Source organism: Podarcis erhardii (assembly GCF_964252035.2).
Source record: "Podarcis erhardii genome assembly, chromosome: Z".
NCBI lineage: Eukaryota > Metazoa > Chordata > Lepidosauria > Squamata > Lacertidae > Podarcis > Podarcis erhardii.
The window spans coordinates 6,455,925-6,472,916 of NC_138504.1; the positions used below are offsets into that span (position 1 = coordinate 6,455,925).

Below are 16,992 nucleotides of genomic sequence, written 5' to 3' on the forward strand. Positions count from 1 at the left end.
GTAGGCAGACTAATCAAGATTGGGATCCTTGCCCTCTGCCATGGCAAACCATTCCATTGTCAGCATCAATAAAATGGTGGCCATTTCTAACCCACACAAAAATTCTGTTTTATATTATTTATTGTTTATTTATTTATATTATTTTATTTATATACCACCCTTTATCCAAAGATCACAGGGCGATGTCCAACATTATAAATCTAATTTAGGCAGTGTAATGATAATAATAATATAATAATAAACCCCCCCCCCATTTAATAGGCCATAGATTATTTGATATTTGAAGGCCTGGATAAAGAGGAATGTTTTTGCTTGGTGCCAAAAGACATGTAATGATGGCGCCAAGTGAGCCTTTCTGCATTGCAGGGGGTTGGACTAGATGAGCGTTGGGAGTATCTTCCAAATATGATTCTATGATTCTGGGGACACCAGTGCACAGATGGGATGCCCCCACAGGAAAGGCCCATTCTCATGTTGCCACTTTCTGAACCTCTCAGGGTGGGTGTGGGTGGGATCGGACATATAGAAGGGCCTCAGATGACAAGTGCAGGGTCTGGGTCAGTTCATATGGAGAAAGGTGGTCCTTAAGGTGTTGAGGTCCTGAGCTGTGTAAAGCTTTATAGGTCAGCGCCAGCACTTTGAATTGGAATTATGTAAGTAAGCTGTATCTAGCACTAAACAACTCTTGACCAGATAACCTGAAAGATTGACTTCCCCATCGTTGTCTAGTAGGAACAGTAAGATCAACATATGTAGCCCAGTTAGTATTGCAACAGTTTGGTGATATGGGACTTGTGGTGATGTGGCGGTGGGATTTTTCACTGGTGGCACCAGAGTTGTGGAATGCACTCCCTGCTGAAATATTCCACTGACTTTTGAAGATGCACCTGATTAAACAAGCAATCTCTTGCTCATTCAACCTGACTGTCCTGTTTTAGTTGCTGCTTTTGTTTCTCATAGGATTGTTTTATTGTCTGTTTTAATTATGGATGTTTGTATTTCAATGTTTGTGCAACTGGTTTTCATACTTTATAAACTGCTTAAAAGACTACTTAGGTAATTAGCCCCACCACTATCATCATCAATGATGGCTGTTGCTCCTGAAGAGCATACCAGAAGGTGTGTGGGCCACAAATATAATGTGATATGCCTGACACATTCCACAATTTCCTTTGAATCTTTGTGTTGATGGGGACACCTGGTGTTTTTCATTCTCTTCCAAACTCTATTTTTGCTAATTCCACTGTGTTTATGCTATTAGGACAATATCATTTCCAGACATGACTTCCTTCATATAACCCAATAAGATCTGGTGCTGTTTTATATCCTATAATATTACAGTGGTGCCCCGCAAGACGAACGCCTCGCAAGACGGAAAACCCGCTAGACAAAAGGGTTTTCCGTTTTGGAGGCGCTTCGCAAAACGAATTTCCCTATGGGCTTGCTTCGCAAGACGAGAATGTCTTGCGAGTTCCTGCGGGGTTTTTCCCCTCCCCCCCCTTTTCCTAAGCCCTAAGCCGCTTATCAGCTGATCCGCTGATAAGCCGCTTATCAGCTGATCCGCTAAAAGCCGCTAAACCGCTAATAGCGCTAATCCGCTAAGCTGTCAATGGGCTTGCTTTGCAAGACGAAAAAACCGCTATACGAAGAGCCTCACGGAACGGATTAATTAATTAATTCCAATGTGGATGGGACCTCCAGTCATCCACCCCAGTTCCAGTGTAAATCTGATGGCAATAAGTGAAAATCACATGGCATAAGTCATGCTTGAATCAAGTTTGAGGAATGCGCTTCTGCAGCATTGGCATACTTCCTATGGGGTGGCACTGTGCAAAGATAGCTCTGGGTTTGAAGGGGCCCTCAGCAAAAGTGGTGCAGCAGCAGTAAAACTACTAGTACATTCGCAAAGCAAAGCAGGGTCTAGTATGGTTTCAAATTGGATGAGGGACCATGTGTAGAGATTTCCAATATTGCAGGGCATTGGACCAGAGGACCCTTGGGTTCCCTTCCAACTCTATAATACTATGATTCTATTATTCTATGGGTCCTAATGCATCCCATTAGCGTAATGAACATAGGAAGCTGCCTTGTACTGAGTCAGACCATTGGTCCATCAAGTAAAAACTGCCTACAGCAGCTCTCTCCAGGATTTCTTATATGGTTGCCTTCCAGCCCTACCTTGAGATGCTGAGGACTGAACCTGGGACCTTTTGCACACAAAGCAGTTGTTCTGCCACTGAGTCATGGCCCTTCCCTTCCCAAGCACATGTGGAGGGAACATCCCTGCTAGTTACCGTTGCTACATGTCTGTCTATGGGGAAGTCATACTGTGACTCTTTCCTCCTCCTCCTCCTACCACTACCAACTAAGAACTGTTTGAGAGTGGAACGCACTCCCTCAGGAGGTGGTGGACTCTCATTCCTTTGAGGTTTTTAAGCAGAGGTTGGATGGCCACCTGTCATGCTTTAGCTGAGATTCCGAGTTTGGGTTGGGGAAGAGTTGGAGTTGTTTGGCATTTTGTAAGGGAACCAGTATTTTGAACTTCTAAAAAATAAAAAATTGCTGCCTCATCCCAGTGGTCTCCCATTAGGTGCCAGTTAGGTCCATGCTTGGTTGAACCAGAAGTGTCTCACCAGGTGGGGCACTGCTGCTACACTCGTTTTCTTGCAGGTGGGTCACTGTTGCTTATTGGAAGGGAGGGAGGGAGGTGGAGGAGAGGTCAGTGCAGTGCATGCACACTGGCAGAGCCAATCCAGCACTCCTGCTGATGCATTTGCACTGTGCTAGCCTCCCCATCGCTATGACCCTCCTCCTCTTAGCAACAGCAACCCACCTGCCTTGAGGCTAGAATAGCAACTCTGGCCAACCCTATCTGGGTTGAACAATACTATACAATTGGGAGCTCCTAGACTCCTAGGGCTGTGGATTGGTGCTGTTAATCTTACCCAAGACAGACCTCTGGATGTCTGGACAACATTTCTAGTCCCCCGGCATCAAAGAGGGAACACACACAATGCCTCTTTTGCTTGACTTATTCTGCATTCTCTATGAAGAAGCACAACACAGGTGGAAGCAGGTGATTCACAGGGCACGGGGTCATCCAGGAAAAGGGCTACCTCACCTACAGACAAAATCACAGTAAAGTTTAGTTGTCAAGGGCAAACCTGGTACAGACAAGCTTTAGTTTTCAGGAGGGACAAGCAAGTGTTTGTTTATCCTAAGTGTACAATTTTGAAATGCAGTTTTCAACCAAGAATTGGAAAACTCATCAACCACCACCTTGAAGAGTCTGTCTGAATTTCAGGAGCCTGCTCTGTTGACAAGGGAGATGGCAAACTGCCATTTTCTTGAGATGTGACATGCATGCATTAGAGGAAGGGGAATCCATCCAGAGAAGTGATTGAGAGGGTCTGGGCATCAGCAAATAACTAACTGCTCTGCTGCAGTGCCTCTGCAATGAGATAGCCTCACCTTCGCTGAAAATTAATGTCAGAAACTGCTGACTCAAGCCAAAATAGAGGTTTGGAGGAAATACAGGATTCTAGTTGGCTTCTCCAGGCATCACAGGGCATTGGAGCTACATAAATTAATTAGAAATGGGGGTGGGTGGGTGCTAAGTTGCAGAAAATCAGTTTCAGGTAAAAAAAAAATAATTAAAGCAGAGGAATCTAACTTGGGGGGGGGATTGAACAAGGAGCAGAGACAGTGTTCAGGGATTGATAAGGGAAGTTCTTTGCTCATCCTAAGAGTTAGAATTAGTGCTTTCCCCAAATTTAACCCCTTTTTGCATTTGAAATGGTCTTTGAAAATTATCAAAGGGGACATGATTTTTTAGTGAAATATTCATGGGTGGGATGCAGAGTTTTGTTGTGGTCATGTTATTTTAAAGGTAGAGGGGTTGGGTTTTTTTGCATCATGAAGAACAGCTAGCCAGGGATCTGAAGAATGCTGGAGAAATGCTTAATAGAAGGAAAATGCACACTACCCATAGGCACCTTATAGCAATAGCTTACGCTCAGTTTCACACCCACTGAAATTCTGAATGGATTATAAAGCATCCTGATAACATGGCAAAAACATAGACTCCTCTATCATGGGAGAAAATAAACTTACTCAGAAATTAGAGGACTGGTTATGTCACACAGTATTTAGGACACACCATCACAGGTGCATTTCATATGGAAGAGCACAGTGTTAGGGACTGGTTGGACGCAGAGGAATCGTGGGAGGAATCAGCTGGGGAACACCCAAGGGAAGAAGGCTTAGAGCTCAGGGATTGGTGGTGGGATGATGATAAGTGATCAGAGGGAGAAGACTGGGGGAGGAGGTGTCAGAAGCTGAGGAAGTAAGAGGTCTTAGTGAGCAGGGAGAGTCGGTGGCAGAGAGAAGTCTAGAAGCAGAAACAGAAGCAGAAGCAGGAGAGGAGAGAGACCAAGAGGCAGAGAGTCCAGCTGTTGACCACCATCAGTCTGGCTCATCTTTTCATATGAACATAAGAGTAACCTTACTGGATCAGGCCCAAAGCCCATCAAGGCCATATTAACACTTTACATTTAAAGCACTAAAATACCACGACTTTTCCCAAAGAAGCTATAGTTGGAAGCTGAAGTTTGTTAAGTGTGATGAGAGTTGTTAGCAGATTTGCTGTTCCCTTCAAAGAGTGGTTTAACTATCCCTCTTTACTAGGAACTGTGAGGGAAATAAGGGCCTCCTTATAAGTCATTCATTCATTCATTCATTCATTCATTCTCTTTGTGTGCTGCTCCCCCCCCCGCCATACAAATCATGCTCAAAGGGTCTTACAGTGGTACCTCGGGTTAAATACTTAATTCTTGAAACTTCCGGGTCAGCGCCATTGGCGAATGGCGGAGTTCCTCCAACCGGAGGAACGGGCTCCGTGAAAATTGGGTCTTCCCGCCGCGGCGAAGGTGGGGATCCGCTAGAAATCCCAGGCGGAGAAGCCTGGGAACGTGGGGTTTGGCAGAGCACCAAGAGCGCCTCCCCTACTTGTGGGGAAACCCCTCTTTGGGGCTCCAGAGCGGAGTGGGGTGAGCAGCGCGGTGCTGCGAACCGATTGCTACTTTCACGGAGGGAAGCCGCACAGCCATTGCCGGAGAGCGTTGACTTTTTCCTGATGACAATTGGACTCTAAACAAGTACCCGTGAGTAAAAACGGAAGATTTGACCAAGAAATTTATGAAATTTATGAATTAGGCAACGAAGCGGGAAGGTCTAAACAGGAAGTCTGCCTTCCGCTTTTTGTAAATAGACTGAAGCAAAGATTTCGCAAGCTAAATAGCCTGGAAAATTGTTTTAAAGATTGAAATTTCCTGCATTTACAACCAATAAAACCCCCTTGGCAGCAGGAGAAAAGGGGGGGGGGGAATTTTGACCGCCTAAGCCTGCAGAGAGAGAGTAAAGGAATATAAGTTTCCATTGTCCCAAACCTGGGGACGGGGTGTCAGGACAGAAATTGTTGGAGATGTCCATTGATTGAAAGCGGAACACTTTGACAGATAGTTTAAAAAAAGAGAGAGAGAAACAAATTAACTTCAATGCTGCTTTCTGCATTTTTGTATTTTAAAGAAACAAAGTATTTGAAAATCGAAAGTAAATTTCCCTTTGTTGGATACATCTTAAAGATGGACGTAAATAGAAATTGTGTCCCCTAGAGGGAGCTTGTCAGTTTGTTGCTGCAGTTTACGGGGAGACTTTACAGCTGTGAGAATCAGACCGTGGGACCAGTTGCTTGACCTTGAACAGAAATGCACTGGGAGGAAGTTTTGGTGTCTGCCCTTGGCAAAACAAATGCTATGCTGAAGCAGTTGCATGAGAAAATGAACTTGATGATTGAAAAGTTGGACCTGTTGACTGCTGTAGCCAGTGAATATGAACTAACAGGAAACAAAGATAAAGAAATCTTACAGCAACCAACTCAGGAAACTGGCTTGACAGGGCAAGCCCAAGGGCAGATGAAGATGGAAGAGGTTGCGATTGCACCTCAAATGATACAAATGGAGAGATCCAAAGTCCTGCATGACCAAAAGCCGCAGTATTGGAAGATTGAACTTGGAGTGTGTCTGGAAGTGTCTGGAGTCAAGGAAGCTCTTAGCTCTGGTGGGACTGTGAAACAAGTTGACAACTATTTTTGGAATAACTATTTTTTGGATTACAAAATTAATCTAGGGGAGTGGGACTGTGGGGAATGGGCTAGCTTGATGAAAGAAAATGGAGATTACTACCGGCTGGAATTCCCCGGAGACCCACTCCTCAAGGAGAAAGGGAAGAAACTACGAAAGAAACCAACAAGGGACAGGGAAGGGTGCAAGTATAAACAGGAACAAGAAAATCCGCAGAGGGGGCATAGAAGAGACCTAAGAGCCTCGGACATTAGAACACCAGATTGATGGACTGGATGTAATGGTTAGAAAGGACTGACATAACCCGAGACCAGGAAGAAGGGACATTGGATAAAATTAGAGGAAAAAAGTATATAAAATGGAGATTTTTTTTCTATTTTTGGAATTAGTGTAATACTAATGAAATATCAGGGAATATGCTGGAAAGGAACTAATTGGCTTTAGTAGAAAGGTTTGAAGGAGTTATGTATAAATATGGCTTAAATTTTGAAATTTTATGGTTTTTAAGGTAAGATAAGGTTAAAGAAATTAACGGTAAATTGAATAACAGAATATAGTAAAAGCTGGAAAGGATATGCTGAGTTAATAAGGAAAAAAAAGAAGACAGATTGTTAAGATAAATTATTTAAATAAAAATTGAGAAATATGGGAAGAATTTGCTGAAATAATGAATTAAGTTAGAATACAAAAAGGGAGGTGTGAGGAGGTCCAAGAAACAAGCAAATGAAAGGATGTAATTTGGATTTGTATTTTTTTTTTTGTATTTATGCCTTTTATTCTTTTTTCTCTTTTGTTGTTGTATTTTCCTGTTGTTGTTTTTTTCATTCTTTTTTATATACCTATGTATTTTTGAAATTCTGAATAAATATCATTTAAAAAAATAAAATAAGTACTTAATTCTTTCCGGAGGTCCGTTCTTAACCTGAAGCACCACTTTAGCTAATGGGGCCTCCTGCTGCCACCACGCCACCGGAGCACGATTTCTGTTCTCATCCTGAAGCATAGTTCTTAACCTGAAGCACTATTTCTGGGTTAGCGGAGTCTGTAAACGGAAGCGTATGTAACCTGAAGCGTATGTAACCTGAGGTACCACTGTACTGTTGGAATTCAGGCTCAGTCAGAGGTATGTGCCTATCTCTCCAGGCACCGGCTGAATTCTTTTGACCTCCCTCCGGCGGTCAAACACATGAGGTCCGTTCCGGCGATTTTCCTCAGGCTGTGAGAAAAACACACCAACTGCTTCTCCTCCTCCCTGCTCTCCAGCATATCCCCAGGGAGGGGAATCAGACTCAGACAGAAATGTATCTACATTGCTTTTATTCCTGTCTTTAGCAGTCATACAGTAAAAGATGTCTGCTCTCTTCAACAAACAGAGAGAAAACTCCAAACTCCACCCATGTACATCCTGTACAGGTCATATGACACACACTGAGCTCATATCCTGTGCTCAATAAGGATGGACTGCCCCTTTGTTTCCATGGCAGCAGTCACACACATCTTGTCTGGCTTTGCAGCCACAGGCAGCTGTCTGAGCTGCTAGAGCCTTTGCTTGCTGCAGCATTGCTGCTTTAGAATAACATGTACAAGCAAAGCAGGAATCATTTCAAACCTACCCTACAAAAAAGTAATAATAATATAGCACCCAACAAACTATATCTCCCAGCATTGTTTGGTGGAAGCAGTGACTGCTTAAAGTGAATGAATTAAATCTTTATTGCTAAAAGCTATAAGCCATCACAATTGGTCACAAAGCGTAAAATACAAATATTTAATTTAAAACTGAACAGCAACAACAGCAAAGCGAACATATAAAAATGCAAAAATCACACCTGCATAGGTTAAGCTCTCCATTTCTCACACTCCCCCTTATGATACTTTTATTGGTGCCTGGCTCTCAACTTACTTGCAGCCAAGGCAAATTTTGCAACCTGTGCAGTAATAAATACATTACTGCCAGCCAGCAAAATAGAGATTCGCTCAAGGGGAGGTCGGTTGGAGAGAGAGCAAAGGATGTAATCAAGGAATTTTTGTCTAGGGGATGTATATAATGGGCATCGTAACAAATAGTGTTGAATGTTCTTCACATCTCCCAACTATTATTGTATGGTTCAGAGATTTGGGGATATAGTAATGACTGCTTAAAGTAGTATCACAGTGCTCCAAATGTATGGTGTGAATGTGGCCTTAGTCCAGTTCTCACAATGTCCAACCAAATTTATCTGGAGAGCCTGCAAGCAGGACCTGATAAACTTGCAGGCTAGTACAACTGATGACAGCATGTTTGTTTGCTCTTCAGGAAGCACAGGCACCTATTATTATTATTATTATTATTTATTATTATTATTACCCCACCACTCTGGGCAGCTTCCAACAAAATATTAAAAATACAATAAAACATCAACATTAAAAACTTCCCTAAACAGGGTTGCCTTCAGATGTCTTCTAAAAGTCAGTTAGTTGTTTATTTCCTTGACATCTGATGGGGAGGGGGGCGCAGCATTCCACAGGGTGGTCGTCCCTACCAAGAAGGCCCTCTGCCTGGTTCCCTGTAACTTAGCTTCTCACAGTGAGGGAACCGCCAGAAGGCCCTTGGTGCTGGACCTCAGTTTCTGGGCTGAATGATGGGGATGGAAACTGCAGTAAGGGGGATGGAAACTGCAGTGTTCTTCCTCCTGAATGCTCAGGGCAAAACACATGGTTTACTCCTACATGGTCTCCACAGTCAATGGTTGGAAAAGCTGGCAGCTTTCCACGCAGAAGGCTCCAGGTTCAATGTTACCCATCTCCCCACAGCTAGGAAAGATATCAGCCTGAAACCCTGGAGAGCTACTGCTAGTCAGTGCAGACAATACTAATGGGCGAATGGTCTGATTCAGTATAAGACAGCTTTCCATATGCAACACTGTGGGCACCATGACACACTTAGTATCATGTCTCCAGCATGGATTTCAATGCTGCAACATCTCTGGTTGTATTGAAATGTCCTTAGGTTTATCAGTTTTCTGAAGAATCGCACTGGTGGGAAAGTGTGGGGGAGGAAACACATTTTTAGTTCATTTTAGCCACAAATAGGAAGGGAATCCTCTGGATAGATAAATCGTTCCAATACTTCTCCCTATGCAATTACTAGCTGGCACTAGCAATTCTCTCAAGGAAAAAGAAAAGATCACAAAATCAATGTTGCCTTCAAGCTTGTTCATAGACTACTCTGGATGTCTTGCATCAAAGAGAAAAAAAGGGGGGGGGGAACCTCTCCTCAATAGAGGTGTGAACATTAAGGCAATTGGCCCTCATTCACATTCACACACTGTCCTGTGGCTGAAATGTTGATTTCTGGATTTTATCTTATTGTTTTGGAAGATGATGATGATTACCATTCAGGCAATTTTTGTTTCTGGTAGATAACTTTTAAGACTTAACTTAGTTATAGGTGCACCTGAGCTCAACAGAATATGATATGCAGAGTCAAAAAGGTGTTCAAGATCAAAACAGCCAGTTACCTGCCAGTTTCCAATGAGGTATAAAAGTATTTTCAGCTTCAAAATTGGTTATGAGAGGGATGACTCCATTCTTGTTGCCTAAAAAGAAAGTCAGGAGTATGTCTTTTTAGAACTTGATGACAACATACTGAGAGATGGGAAACCACACAAATGACCAACTTTAATTTAGATGGGCAGAGAGAGGCCTTTCAAGATAAAGAGCATATATTTGGTCTGTAATCCATGTCCTTTGCATGTGTCACTCATGGGCAGGGCATTCCCAAGATAGGAAGGGCCAAAGCAAAGTGGCAGAGCACCTGCCTTGCATGCAGAAGGTTCAAGGCTGAATTCCAGGCATCTTCAAGTAGAACTGGGAGAGATTCCTGTCTGAAACCCTGGGCAGCTGCTGCTGGGCCACTATAGACAGCACTGAGTCACATGGACCAATCATTTGATTCAGTATAAGGCAGCTTTCTATTGTTGCACACACCCCAATCTCTGAGCATAAGGGAGTCCAGGGGTTCTAGCACTTACTCAGATTTCAGTTTCCATAGAATGAAGGTCAATTGAGACTGTGGTGTCTTTAGGACGTATGAATTTATTTGCATGTGTGTGTGTGTGTGTGTGTATATATATATATATATATATATATATATATATATATATATAAACCTGCATTCCTGTACCCGTGAAAATCTACGAAAGCATATATATATATATATATATATATATATATATATATATATATATATATAACACCTGAGCACAAGTTGGATGGGCTCACAGCATTAACCCTGCAACAGATCTTGCCTCCCCATTAAATTTCCAGAGGATCCCCAAAACAGAGTTTTGGGTTCATTACAGAGCACCACAAGCATCTGTGTCTCCAGCTTCCAGCATCAGCCATAATCCACACACAAAAACTAACTCCATTGGCCTATTGTTTTCCTTCCTAGGATGTCATAGTCTCCAGCCAAGTGAGGTGGGTGGAGAAATGCCTATCTCTTTCTGGAAGAATGTTCACTTGCCACTATGGTCACACATCTCTTTTTAGCTAACTCTTTAAGATACCATTGCTTTAACAAAGGATAACAGGTTTGGAAGCGACCCAACCTATATCACTATGAGACTACAGTGGTACCTCGGTTTACGAACTTAATCTGTTCCGGAAGTCTGTTCTTAAACCAAAACCATTCTTAAACCTCATTCCCTAATGAGGCCTCCCGCTGCCAGTGCCCTTCCACCGTTTGGCTTCCGTTCTTAGACCGAGGTAAAGTTCGCAAACCAGGACACTACTACCAGTTTTGCAGAGTTCATAAACTGAATAGTTCATAAACAGGGCTGTTCTTAAACCGAGGTACCACTGTACCACTATGTTCCTGCAGACTGCAGTGGGCCTTGCTTTTACCTGTGTCCCCAATGTCAGGTTGGCTTTCCAAATAAAAATTGTGTACAGTTGTCTGTATCCACACTTGGCATCCCAGTCATGTTCCTGCATGTAAGGAAGAGCTAATGCAATGTCCCATTCACCTGTGCACAACCTGCACTAGTAAAAAGAAGAACCAGCATCAGGTGCATAGCTCCGCACCAGACTGAACTTAGGTATGCCATTCGTCCTTTCAGCTGGATTCCAACCAGGGATGTTGTTAGGTTAGGGATGCCATATTTCAAAAAGTGTGGAGCTTTTTAAAGTTTTGCCCAGAATTGTTGAGCTTTTTTTTGACGAAGTCTCACCAGATTTCCCTGGTGGCAGCCCTGTGTTAGGTACTTGGTACTACTTAAAGGACTTTGAGGACATGGGCAAATTTGCATAGAATTTGCATACGGATAATTAGATGTGCAATAAATGTATCCAGTGAGTGAAGATGGTGGACTTTGAAGTATAAAGAATAAAATCTTTTTTTCAGTTACAAAAGGGAGAGAAAGGGGCATGGGATCTGCATTCTGTAAATAACTTGGGGCTCACCTGCATGAGCTTCCCCTGAGCAGCACCACTAGTTCCAACTCATAAAAAAAAGAAAACAAGAAGAGCCCTGCCCAGTTCTTTGGGTGGCTAACAATAATAATGAAATATTATCACACAATTAAAAATCACAAGGACAAAAATGTATGGCTGAAATCCTATACATGCTGACTTGGTTGCCTGATTAGATGCAATAGGCCTTACTTTGGTGCACCTCTGATCCCTACGATATCGTTCAAATTTCAGGATTTGGAAATTCCATAGCCATGGCCTATTGAAAGTATGCTGAAACTCCAGAGGCCTATTTGAAAACAAAAAGAGGCAAGATGTTTCTATCTAGTTGTAAAAAGTTTGCATCCATCACAAAAATATGTGTCTTATTGATTAGACTCCCCCCACCGCCAAAGGCACCAAACAGATTTTTGCCTTTGGGGCACATTCAAATTAACCTCCCTGTGCCACTCAGATGAGATGGCATCCACAGCCTGACTTTAATTGGGCCAGATGTTTCCAAAAAGAGCAATCAACATCCCGACTAAACATTCCCAGATTTCATCCTGCTAAGGCAATTGCTTTAAAAAATAAATAAAAAGATGACACATATCCATAGCTAAACAAGGGGGGGGGGGGAGCAAACTGTTGAATTATGAAAGAATATGTTCAAACATTGAATGCAACATGTTTCTAGATTCAGGCATAGATGAAGGAGGACAGTAACTCAAATTGATTTACTTTGGCAAAGCTTTATTCAGTCAAAGGTTTGTCCTGTGACTATTAACTGAACATCAAAAGCCCTGATTTCAATAAATCATTTTAAGAGCTTCTTCTAGTCTCCACCCACTCACATCCTTGTGATGTCTGTCTGAAAGGTCTGCTAAGTATTATAATTAGTGCTGTGCTGAAAATGGTGTGTGTTGCCATTCTCCCTCAATTAAGAAGGAAATAAATTTGCTTGAGACTTATGAAAGGTGAGAGAAATTGTAGGTGGAATTCTCATGGGTCAAGTGTGGGGTGTTTTTATCTGTGTGCATAGCATAATTTCAAAATGGTTTAGGGTCTTGCTTCCTTCTTTCTGTAAATCATCTCTCCGGTGGTCTGCATTCATCAACATTCCCAGGAGCCCACACTTCCTGAAAATCCTATGATAGTTTGGGCAGGACATATCTGTAAGCAGCTAGTGAAATTGTCAGTTGTGTTCCTGGCAGCTGTTGGTTGCTGTTTTGTTGAGGAAATTCTATTTTTCTTTCAAATAAGGCAGTGTGGATTGATTTCCACCCCAAAGAAACTAAAAGTAAAGACTTCTCTGATCTCAGGTGCATAGGAAGCTGCATTGATCCATCTATCTCAGTATTATCTACAATGACTAGCAGCCAGTGGCGTAGCGTGGGGGGTGCAGGGGGGGCCGGCTGCACCGGGCACAACATCTGGGGTTAGGGCAAATCCACGGGTTAGGGGGCGCAAATCCACGGGTTAGGGGGCGCAAATTACTTGCCTTGCCCCGGGTGCTGACAACCCACGCTACGCCACTGCTAGCAGCAGTTACCCAGCTTTTGCATGCAGGCAGGAGTTGCGCTGAGCCCTGCCTGGAGATGCCGTGGATGAAACTGGAACATTGTCCTTGCAAAGCAGGTGCTCTACCACTGAGCTATGGCCTTCCCTGCACTTGATAATCAGAATCACCAGCTTCCTTGGGCTTCAACTAAAGCCCAGGGGAAGAGACTGTGTGATAGCTTTTTCCTGTGTGCTTCCTCACATTGGATCAGGAAGTGTGGTCATCTAAGGAGAACACAAAGCCCTGGAAAAATGGATGAATGGAAGGAAAGTGTAAGCACCACCCTCAGCCACATTGTACCAGAGAGGGAAGCTTAACCCTACAGCTGCCAAAAGTATAAAGATATTCTAAATATATTCTAAAGCACCCCAAGAAAGAGGCAGGATAAAAATAAAATAAACCAGGAGCCACTTTTGTAAGAGAAGAAAACTGGGGGGGGGGGGCAGGGAATAGAGGGCAGGTTTCATACAGAAGTGATTACCATTTTACAAGCAAAATAGCCATAATTGCAAGCACCATGTTGATGGTTGGATTCAGGGTTATTTATCTAGATAAAAAGGTGCTAGAACTCACCATGAACTCCTCCCTTGTTCTCTTATAATGGCAATAGCTCCCACTTGAGAGGTGCTGCAACTGAGTTCTGATGAGTTCTGGTTGAAAAAAAGCTGTTGTTGGATTATATACTGACAAAACATCAGGAAAGGGTACATACCCATTGTATCATCTAGACGAACCCTACTTTGTCTTCACTGGTGACATGTAACCTGAAGTTGACACCTGAAAAGAGTATGCATTAAGAGGATGCTGGTTGCCGTGAAACTTTGCTAGGGGTCTGCCTTCCTTCCTTCCTTCCTTTCTTCCTTCCTTCCTTCCTTCCTTCGATTGCAAGATAACATGGATATAAATTTGTCTCCAGGACCAGCAGAAGCAGAAAAGAAAAAGCAATTTCACAACACTTCTAGTTGATGTTATTAACATGTAATGGAATAACTTACAAGTGCTCCCCCCCCCCCACTGCTCCAGGAATCTGAAAAGCAAAGCAAATTGAATTCTTGAAACACAAATGATGACAATGTCCTTTGTATAGACAATAACAAGTATATTCTTCTCCATGGAAGCCCAGGAGCAGCTCTCAGTATCCATCATCCAAACAATAAGCTTAATGATGACTTCATTATTGTTGTGCAGTAATAGTACAACAATATTGTATATAGTACAAGGGCTAACCATAGCTCAAGAGGATGGAGCTCCATTTTATTATTTTTTAAATTCCAGGAGTATGAATATTAAGAAGGAGGCATGGATTGCAGGGGTTTGGAGTTGATGACCCTTGGGGTCCCTTCCAACTATGATTATATTATTCTAATAAAAGAGTGAAAATGTAAGGTTTACTAGCATTTTTCTCATCATCAGAGGAAGCTGTTGTTGCTTCTTTCTGCTTGCTGGTATTTCTGTGATGATTACAATTTGTGTAAAAAGAAAATTATTATTATTATTATTATTAATAATAATAATAATAATAATAATAATAATATATTAAGCATGGCAATGTCCCACTTTGAACAACCATATCTCACCATAAAAGTCAGAAATATGATGAGTCTAATGCCAGTACATGCAGTCCTTTCTATTCCCCTTTTATAGTGTGTCTGAATGCAGCACAAAAGTTTGCAGTTAACTGCATTTTCCTGTTTCATCTCATCTAGCAAACTATAGTTACTAGCTTGGGAACAATCCAGGACCCTAAACCAGCTCGAAGCTGCAGTTTAAGGTTGTGGCTTGTTCTGAAATTGGCAACTAATATTTCCCAGTTTTGGTAAAATCATCATTCATAGGAGACCTACACACCAATAAGGAAGAATGGAAGTGGATTCAGAGACATACCCAAGGCTTATTCATATCTTTGTTTATTAAGCTGAGAAATGAAGATCCAAACACTGCCAGCAACTCACCTACATCCTATTATCTCAGCCTTTCTGCCATAACTGTGTTGTTCTGGGTTTCATAGAAAAACAAGGTAGTAGAGGGAACTATGTTTGGAAGAGTCAGGGGGCTGTGGCATCAACAAATGAATGAGGTTTAGATAGGGTTGCCATAAGTCCAGAATTTCCCAGACATAGCCAGAATACTGCAGTTGGAAGCAGTGTCTAGGTGGAAATTGGGGGGGGGGGTGTCCGTGAAAATCCAGACATAGCAATCCACGTTGGCAGTGTCGTTTTTGGTGAATTTCCTTAAAAATAGCTTAAAAACTTTTACCCCCCCCAAAAAAACCCAACACAAAAAACCCCAAACAAAGAAACAAACAAAAACACTCAACAGCTTTTGTGGCCAGATTTTCGCTGATTGAAATATGGCAACCCTAATTTAGAGGCAAGAACTAGTGGCTGTGGAAAGAAGGCGAACTAAATGTTGGCAACAGAGAATAGTACAGAAGAGTGGTGCTAAAGTAGTCCAACCCGGTGCCTCTAGATGCTGTTGAACAACAACCCCCATAGTTCCTATCCACTGGCCATAGGGGCTTCACTGATGGTGTTTGAAGTCTATCAGCAGGTGGAGGTGCACCTAGTGGTGCAGCAATAAAACCACCAGCACATCTGCAAAGCTAAGCATGTTCTGGTATGGATTCAAATTGGATGAGGGACAATATGCTGAGATTCCTGCATTTCAGGAGTTGGACGAGATGGCCCTGGGGTCCCTTCCAGTTCTAAAATTCTATGATTATCCTATCTTGATTCCATCCCTCATATCACTTGGATGAATAGGACCTCAAGTGGATGGCTTGCCTTATGTGTTGGACCAATGACCATTTGAGAGAGACCCGTGGTTGTCATAGAGGGCATTAAGTCTCTAGGTGGCAGTAGCTTCCACATGGATATTGAAGTCACCTAGTGTTGCCTGGGGTCCTCCAACAATACCCCAGAGAAAACCTTAGCCAGCCAAAGCAGGGATATTACTGGGCAACAGTAGACCAGCTGCATTCCCAATCTGTCTCTCTGACTTAAAAGCAGGTGCCCTACAAGTTGGTGACACCATCACTGCCTCCTGTGGAAGCAGCAGCCATTTTGGTTTGGCATCTGTGGCTCTTTTGACAATACAGTGGTACCTTGGTTCTCGAACTTAATCCCTTCCAGGAGTCCATTCAATCAATGTACGGCTTCCGATTGGCTGCAGGAGCTTCCTGTAGTCAAGTGAAAGCCGCGCCGGACGTTTGGCTTCCGAAAAATGTTCACAAACCGGAACACTTATTTCTGGGTTTGTGGTGTTCAGGAGCCAATTTGTTCAACAACTAAGCCATTTGGGAACCAAGGTACCACTGTATATGAATATCAGAACCTCCCCCCCCCCTAAGTACTGCTTCTTCCACTTTACATTTTCTGAACTACTTAGGCAAGAAATCTGACTTTCAACCAATTCGTTATAAAATGGCAATATTTTAGTTTGGGTTGGAGCTGTTGTAAAAAAAGGTATATTTTATCCAGGGTAAGCCTCGGAACTCCTGACTTAAATTGTTTAATTGGTACTTAATATAATATGTGGTGCCAGTTTCTCCTTCTTATTCAACAGCTTCATTAAGTTGTTCATTTATGTTGACCCATTTACCATATATGCTTTAATGAATTTGGCTGAAATATTGGTTAAGTTATTTAAGTACGTGTGGACCATGAATCTCTGAAACAGAAAAGCTCTCTGTACAATCTTAGGCAGCTTCCAAGGCTGTGCCCAAAATTATAGAAAGTGTTGCGTGGAATGAATTTATTTTGTTTCAGCAAAACTCCAGTAGTAGATTTCAGAAAATCCAGAATGGATTTGCCAGCAGTAGACTGAGATAAAAATAGGGGCTTCCCCACCCCCCATTTG

General features: G+C 42.5%; 1 long non-coding RNA gene across 1 annotated transcript in view; it reads right to left on the reverse strand.

The window, feature by feature from the left end:
* The window catches only part of LOC309334118, a 589,555-nt gene that overhangs the window by 69,935 nt on the left and 502,628 nt on the right, over positions 1 to 16,992 (reverse strand). The gene's annotated exons all lie outside the window — the stretch shown is intronic.